Here is an 8850-nt window from a genome sequence, read left to right on the forward strand (position 1 = left end):
GGTGGGGGCCCGCAAAGATTCTAAAAATTAATACTGGCTTGTATTAAACTCCCAAGGTTACAGCTTTTCTCTGACCTTGAATGGGTAGATGCTGCCACCACCCGAGTGCAAAACCCCCCTTTTTGGAACCCGGGAAGGCACACTTAGGAATTCCTTCCTGTGGAGTACCCTCAAGCCATTTCACCCCCCACCCAGGGGAAGAGCTGAGAAAGAAAACAAAGGAAATTAGCTGTTGCCACCAGCTAATAAAACAACATGTGCACAAACCTCTTAGGACACAAAAATCCAATCCCGTTCTTAAAAAAAGTGAATTTTATTAAAAACAAAAAGAAAAAAATACATCTGGAACTTAGGCTTTTTGCTAGGTCTTAAAAACCATTACAAAAATGAAGCATCAAGATAGCTCTCTTGAGGTTCAGCTTAAAGGTCACAAGCATAACAAAAGCATTTGGGGGTTAGCACAGAGGAGTCCACAAGCCAATAAGAAAAAAAAAAGATAAACCTAATCACATCTTTCTAGACATTCCCTGATCTACTTACATATTTGTGGGTTTCAAATAAGTAGTCTCTAGGTATAATCTGATGGTTTTTCATACTTGGCTTAAAGCTTCCTACAGCATAGCTCAGTCCTGTTCCTCCTCTGCATCTCCTCTCTCTGGAGAACAACAACAGCCGACAAAGGGGAAGGTTTTTTTTTACCAATTTTAAAAAGTTCTAGCCCTCCTATTATCTCTTTTGGTCAGGTGCCCACTCCCATCTTTTTACCTATGGGCTTTTTTTTTTAAAACCGTTTACAGGTAAAGCAAGTAGAGAATAGCTACTAACAGGGATTTTATAGCTAACTGGGTGTCCATAAAAGGGAGCTATCCCCCACTTAATTTATCACAGAGTATGTATCCTGATCATAGACTGGCCACTTTGAGGCAATTTATTTCAGCCAGTCAATATATAGATTAATTTTTAATTTGAAAATAATTTTTATTTAACTCCTTATTTGTACCCTTAATACAAGGGAGCCCAGGTTAACAAGATTATATGAATAAATCCAGCTTTCACTATAGTTGATAGTACATTTAGGTGAATTTATTTCCCATTAATTTTCTCTAGAAGAACAATTCCCATTCTGCCCTGGAGGGAAAAACTGTAGAGGTAAGAGTAACTCATTCTCTTTTTCCCATTCACTGCTTTACTTCTCTGCTTAGTAGATGCAGATTATTCCCATGGCCAGTAGTGGATATGTCTGGAACAAAAAACCCCACCAAAACAACACTAAGACCATCTCATTTAACATGACCACTGCATAGAAACCTAATTTCCATTATTTCTGATGGTCGCTAATGACCTACTTTGGATTCAGCCCATTTACCTGGAAGTGAAAGGTGCTTTCAACTATTTATCTGAATTTTTCTTAATGTATGATCAGGATAATTTAAGAAAATAAATTGCATTTCAACTCTCACTATATTAACACGTTTAAGATTTTTTTTCTTGACAAATTAAATTCAGATCTCAAATTAATACTTGAACTAATTCTGACCACCCCTTAATCTTCTTGATTTTGTTGTATATTTCAGGTACTTGTTTGGGATTGCCTGCATAATTCACCCATAGCTTAACCACTCAGCCACACCAAACTCATTGCAACCTTTATATCATACTGTGCCAAGCTTGTAGGGTTTGCAAAACCTTATCTTATGACGAGTAGAAATGTTGCTATTGAGCTGTAGCTCATGAAAGCTTATGCTCAAATAAATTTGTTAGTTTCTAGGCTGCCACAAGTACTCCTTTTCTTTTTTGCCAAAACAGACTAACACGGCTGCTACTCTGAAACCTGCTATATAATGAGTTCTTCAATCCTGAGCTAAGGAGCAATAATCCTACACTGGGCATGCTTTTAAATCTTACATTGATCTTCGTGAATTGGCTTCTCTTTTTACCTTTGTAAGAACTGACTAGAATACTGGAGGGCAACATTTACAGCCATAAAGGATTTTGTATGATAACCACTAGGCACCTAGTCCATGCCCTACCCTGCTACTGCTATTTTCAAGGGTCAAACTTCCTTTGGAGGTAGGGCAGTTCTAGCTGTGTCATGATAAGGAACTAAGACCTAGGACTGAGAATCTTACAATAGGGTATCTTCAGAGAAGCAAAATTACAGGTATGTAATTCTCTCTTTGTTTCTTACTCCCCTAAGGGCTTGGGCAGTTAACTGGAGACAGAGTTTAGGATTGAGAGCAGCCACTGCAATCATAAGTAACAAGCAAAAAACACCATGTAGTATCATGTAGTCACATCAGACTACACACCAGACCCCAACCTCTGCAGCTTTTAAATTAGACAGGATTATGACTATTCAGACCAGTAAAAACATCTGTTTAAGTATGCAGCTGCTATCTCTTCCATTGCATTTTAGAACATAAGAATGGCCATACTCGGTCAGACCAAAGGTCCATCCAGCGCAGTATCCTGTCTGCCGACAGTGGCCAATGTCAGGTGCCCCAGAGGAAGTGAACCTAACAGGTAATGATCAAGTGATCTCTCTGCGGCCATCTATCTCCACCCTCTGAAAAACAGAGGCTAGGGACACCATTCCATTTTAATGTGACTTCTAAAATTCCTTTGGTACAGGATGCATTCACAATCTGCAGTGTCAGCATGCAAGTTAGCAATACTAATAGCTTTAAACATTTTACGAACAGCTGTGCTAGTGACAGAATTATTGTTGCAGCAAAATGGTGTTGAGCAGTGAATACCGTGAAGTAAAAGTCCAAGCTAGTCAGAAGTTATAGAAATGTGCTTGCTCAATGATCTTCATATAGAAATACTGCCAGGTTTAACTAAACTCAACCTTTCCTTCCCTCTTTCATGACTGTAAGCACCTTTACAGGTAGAAAATACTAGGTATAAAAGGGCTATAATCTAGCAGAGAAAGGTGTAACAAGAACCAATGGCTGGAAGCCGAGGCCAAATAAATTCAAATTAGAAATCAGGCACAATTCTTTTTAACGGTGAGGATGATTAACCACTGGAACAAGCTACCAAGAGGAGTGGTGGATTTTCTATCTCTTGAGGTCTTCAGATCAAGATTGGATGCCTTTCTGGAATACATGCTTTAGCCAAACACAATTTCTGGTTTACTCACATAAATTATTGGGCTCAATACAAGGGTAACTGGGTAAAATTTAATGACCTGGGATTACAGGAGGTTAGACTAGATGATCTAATGGTTCCTTCTTGCTTTAAACTCTAGGAAAGTACCATTCTTGACAACTAATAAAGATGCAATAAGTTTTATGCAAATTTACAATTATCCCAACATTAGATCATTAGCAAAATAAACACATTTTTGTATATTTAACATTTTCAGACTCACTTCTGAAAACAAAAGCATTCCTTATGCAGGAATATACACATACACAGTTTGAAGGATCAAAACAAAATAGATCTGAGTGCAAAACAATGTTAGACAATTGCCTTAAAGTATGAAAGACACTTTCTTTTTGCTCATGCCCAGACAAATCAAAATGACTGGTTGTGATTCAATATTTCCACATGGGGGGAAAAAATTCACATTTGGGTTGAAAATAAGCATGAACGGCTACAACTTGAAAAATAAATTATGATAAATTACTGAAAATACAATATTGGAAAGTAATTCTTAGTGGTACTATAATGTATTTTTTAAATTGTTATAGAATGTGTTAGAAACATTTGTAAGAGATGTAATTAAATGTTACCTTTATTTTGAAATAGGCCTATATAAAATTAATGTTTATATATGAATATCTTAGGTTGATGATGGACAAGAGTTTGTAACAGCTAGTTAATAACATTGTATTGTCACTTTATGGAATCATCTTTTCCTAGTTTGTGCCAACTATTGAATGCTTTAATAATTTGGTATTCAATACACTATGAAAACAAAGTGGTAGGTAGTGGAATTATTTATAATAATTGGTTTTATATGGCATATAGTTTTGCAAGATTTTTTTTTTTATATCTGGAATTCATTTTTAAGACAGACTGCAGTTTGGGCAGTGCAGCGTTCATTTTCTTTTGACCTGACCCTGGTCCATTGCAGTCTCCCATCCACCCAATGACACAAAGAAGGGGTGGGGGGAGGGGAGAGAAAACTAGTCCACTCTGTAGGCTGCCTGAAGTACTTTTGCTGAATTCAGCAAGCAGACAAAACTTCAAGACATAGACCCCACGGTTTGGTCCTGGCTGTATTGTACTACAGCCATGACTTGGGGTGGGGAAGGATTTCACACCTCTTTTACAGCCTTCTAATTTGGGCCAACAAAAGGCTAATTCACTCATTGGCATGAGTTAAAGCAGTAACAACTGGGGTTAGCCAGAACACAAGGGTCCTTTGTCCATGCCACCTTTTCATGGACCATACACCTTCCACTGTAAAGAGAATGGCATAGAGGAGCTACACCACCAAAGGATGTCTCCTACAATGTAGGATCTCTAGGTACCTGTATGAAATGGCTTTACAGTCCCTGTACACTGGCAAAGAGCCTAGCCCATAGCGTCTAAGTGATTAGCAAATCAACCAATGCAGTGAACCATAGTAAAACAAACAAACAAAAAAACCTCTGCTCTTTGGATTAGCTTCTCCACTCCCTGGCACCTTGTATAGTCATTTATACCTATCTTCTGTGAATTAAAAGTGGGTGTAAAACATGATCACATCAAAGTGATAGCATCTTATGCCCATTTTGCCCAGGTATAAACGAGACACATGGTGGAAGTCAGTGAAGAACTAGGCCCATTTTCTTTTGAACACTGAAAGATGCCCATCATTTTCTGGCTTTGGTTCATCAGGTCCAATGATTTATAGGTACCTGTATATTGGTAGCAGTGGATGTGAGAATTTAAGGTAATAGATATAGGTAGCAGGAATTTAAAGAAAAATATCTCTTTGTCAAGAGTCAGTTGGGTAGCCTTTTAAAAGTTCTATTTAAGTCAGAAGATTGACTTCTATTTCACAATTTATAATCTAGTACAAGTTTGTGCTGTGGAGTAACTTATTCATCATTATTTCAGGAGTTGATAGATTTTTTTGAATATAAACAAAATGAAGCTATAGCGGGCTACAGCTAAATAAGATGCATTATCCTAAATCCTATTATTTTCTGGAACCAATGGCTACTAGATGTTTATCATTGTAGACATTAAACTTAAGGAAATAACTGTATAACCATTTCCAGTTATACAAACCATCTTTATGTGCTGTGAAAAGCACATAAATGAAACAGAGTACCAGCTCATACATAATAAGATAAGAGCAGAAAATTTAAGACAGAATGAAACTCTTATTCCAAAGCAAACGTGGAAAGTGTTTTGTAGCACAGCTACTATAAGAAAGGTAAAGGTTGACAAAATATTTCCCCAATCTTCTTATAGAATTGTATACTTTTTGTATCTAAAGTAGAAATAATACTCAGACTGATTTGTAATAAGAAAACTGATTAAAAATGCAGTCCACTCAAGCTTTTTCCTTTCTCATTTTAGGATAATGTCAAACTCCCATGATTGATTTCTAACCTCCTAGATATCCCTATTCGTTACCTTATCTATGATATGGTACCAATTGTCGTAAGGGAACATGAGCAAGGGAATTATTGACTTTTCTTATTGACTGTTTGAAACAGAATTGTTGCATAAAACAATTTCCTATTTATGGATTAGGCATGTGAAAAGAAAGTTCTGTGTAGCACAAGATATCAATGGAAGATTTGTTGTCAGTTTATTGCCATCCTTTGCGGGGGGAATTGTTTTCATTATTTTATCTCTTGCTGCAGTACTCCAGTCCCATGGTGCTTTTTTACAATGCTATGTTTAATGGTGAGAGACATCTGGGCTGTCAGATAAAAGGAGTGTGAAGGGATGCTACAATAAAGAGAGTCTGGTTCAGTTAAGACAAACAACTTGTTTCCTTGGTTTTCTTTCCAATCCAAAACAGTGGTGGGGGAGGAGGGGCTGTATCTAATTAGCAAGCAATTGGGCAACTTGAAATACAGGACTAATATTTTGAAAACAGATAATTTCTCAAAATGCTGTGTCTTTCAGTTGTCAGGCTGACCGGTTCAACCCAAAGAGGCTTTTTGAGGGTATTATAGCCTTCCAGCATTTCAGACTCATATCCCTTTAACTGACAGGATATAGACTCCCAAAGCAAAAGAAACTTGAGACTAGGAACATGAAAACTTTAAAAATTAAACCCTCTCAAATTACATCCCTCTTATCTCACTTCTGCTACACTGGTCAGGACCAGTATACTAGTACCCTAAGTTTTAGGGAAGAAGTGAAAAGCAATAAGCTCCCCCTGACAAATGCCATTTTATACGAGTTACTTGACCCACACCAGCCTGATTTTCTTCAGTCTCTCCCCACCCCACCAAAATACACGGAGTCCAATGCAACTCCGGGGATGATCGTTTCAGCAGTGATTCTGCATCTTAAGCCTCTAGGGCCGGATCCTACAAGACGCCCAGTGGAGTTGGTTTGAGTGAGGCTCGCAGGAGGGGCCCGAGGGCACTCTCCCATTCGGATACTCGAGATCTCTTTAGTCGGCAAGCAACGTTTTCAAAAGGACCGGAGTGACTTAGACGCCTGGCCCCGAGGGAAAGCCTCTGGAACTTGCCTTTTGAAGAGGAGAGGTAGGCTGCCCCCGCACTTGGGCCCCATGCTGTGCCCGCTCTCTGGTACAGCGGCTCCCTGGCCTGCCCGCAAGGAGCTGTCTCCTGACAGCAGCCACCTAGGTGACCTTTTGTTTCTAACTTATCCAAGTTGGGCCCTAGGCAGCCTCCCCTCCTCCTCCTCCACCGCCCCCGCTAGCAAGACGGGGGATTTTCTTCTCTTCCCCCTCCCCCGAGCCTTTCCAGCCTCCCTCCCTCAGCCCCCGGGCTGGAGGCTGGTCTGTGGCGCTGCCACACAAGCAGCTGCAGCCAGGCGCACTCAGCGGCACTCAGAGCCTGAGCCCGAGCCCGAGCCCCACCGCCCGCAGAGCATCCCGGGCCCCCGCCAAACTTAGCCCGGCCGCCGCGGCGGCCGGAGCCTGCGCGGGGGGTGCCCGCTGGCCCCGAGAGCGGCTCCAGGGGGGCGGAGGGCCGGGGGCTCCGCCCGGCGCTTGCCCAAGGGGACCGCAGCCTCCGCGGAGCCAGGCGCGCCCTGGGACCCTCCCCGGGTCTGCAGGGGCCGGGCGCGGGGAGCCGCCGGCGGGCGTGTGGCGCTCCCAGGTGAGTAGCGAGCGGATGCTCAGCCCCCTCCCCAGGAGAGCGGGGCCCGGCCCGCCCGCACCCCCTCACTCGCCAGCCGAAGGGCAGCGCCTTACCTGGAGCAAACACCATGCTCGTGTCCGGCCGGGCGCCGCGGGCAGGGCGGGAGGAGGCGAGAGGGCCGGAGCGCAGGAGCCGGCGGGGGTGTCGCAGGGCCCCCGGCACCTTGGACAGCTCCCAGCCTCGGCGCTTCCCGCTGGCAGGAGGCTTCCTCAGCGGCGGCGGGACGCGGGCTCCCTCCACAATGCACCGCTCCGGCGGCAAGGGGAGGAGGGGGACCGGGACTCGGCGCACTCCTCGGTCCTTCGCCTGCTGCACGCGCCGGTCCTGCGCGAGGAGCCAGCGCCAGCACCCCCTCAGCCTGGCGCCGCAGCGGGAGGCAGGGGAAGGCGGGCGAGGGACTAGCAGCGCTTCCCAGCGGGGGTCAAGCTAATTGCTCCTCATTAACTCCTGTCAGCGGCCCCGCTGGAAGCTGCCTGACCTTTAGGGGTTTGCCTTTCAACCGTCGTCTGCAACCCTGGCTAATGGGCTCAGGCTTCGTGGGTTTAGTTCCCCAGGGTTAAGATTTGAAAGACTTCACAAGTTGATCTCCTGGGCTGGCCGCCGTCTACCCAGGCGCTGAGGCGTTTAGGCCAGGCGAATAAGGAGAGAAGAAATGTGAACGGTGGAAAGAGGATGGGGGAAATAAAGAAGAGGTTGCTGATGCCCCAGAGAGAAAATAAAGGGTAGAAGGAGACACGGTGGTGGAGGAGAAAGCAGTTCACTAACTTTTCTGAACCCCAATCTCTGTGGTTGTTGTGAGGGATACAATTTTGCACCCAGGTTTCTGGCAGAGCCATTTCTTCATCTCCACAGTGGGATTTAGAACAACCCTGGGCAGACAGAGATCGAACACAAATGTAGGGGAGCCGCTTGTACAGGGACACCTGGCCCTGCTTGGCATGTTCCCATGCAGGCTGTTCAAGCAATACAAATTAAGCCAAGTAGAAAGCAGGTGGCAAAAGTGCATTTCTGCATTGTGCAATACATTTTTGCACTTAGTCTTCATAATTCACACAGGCTCCTACAACCCCACCTTCAACTTCTTCCTTTTCTACTCAGCCAGCTTTCTCTCTAACCCGCCCCCCTCCTTTCTCAAAAGTGAAATTCAGGACTCTGCCTGTGAGTTATGGAAATCAAATCAACTTCTAGTTCTTAACATACACTTTTTAAAAAAAGAGGTCATTCACACCTAATAGTAAATTAACTCAAATGTGGAATCACCACACTCTTTTACTGATCTTTTAGTGATACCTCCCACTACTTCTTACTGCTCTTTTTCAGGAAACTACATTTTTCCTGTTTATAGAGCTATCATTACTGCCCTCCAGGCTCCTTTTCATCCACCATCTTCTCATATTTTGCCTCCTGGCTGTCCTCATCCTCAGCAACTTCAGTTTCCCTATGGCTATCCTGTTCATCCCATTAGCCATCTGACTCCTTGATCTCACATCTTTGCCTGCACTTCAGCTCTGGATTACCACTCCCAAAGAGCCACTCACTTGACACAGTCTTCTCTAAA

General features: G+C 43.4%; 1 protein-coding gene across 1 annotated transcript in view; it reads right to left on the bottom strand.

The window, feature by feature from the left end:
* The window catches only part of AKAIN1 (A-kinase anchor inhibitor 1), a 30239-nt gene extending 22844 nt beyond the window's left edge, over positions 1–7395 (bottom strand). The window contains exon 1 of the mRNA XM_038391305.2: positions 7346–7395. The gene's annotated coding sequence lies outside the window, so the exon portion shown is untranslated. The remainder of the gene's footprint in view (positions 1–7345) is intronic.
* Positions 7396–8850: the final 1455 nt, after the last annotated feature.

This window comes from Dermochelys coriacea, chromosome 2 (genome assembly GCF_009764565.3).
Source record: "Dermochelys coriacea isolate rDerCor1 chromosome 2, rDerCor1.pri.v4, whole genome shotgun sequence".
Lineage (NCBI taxonomy): Eukaryota > Metazoa > Chordata > Testudines > Dermochelyidae > Dermochelys > Dermochelys coriacea.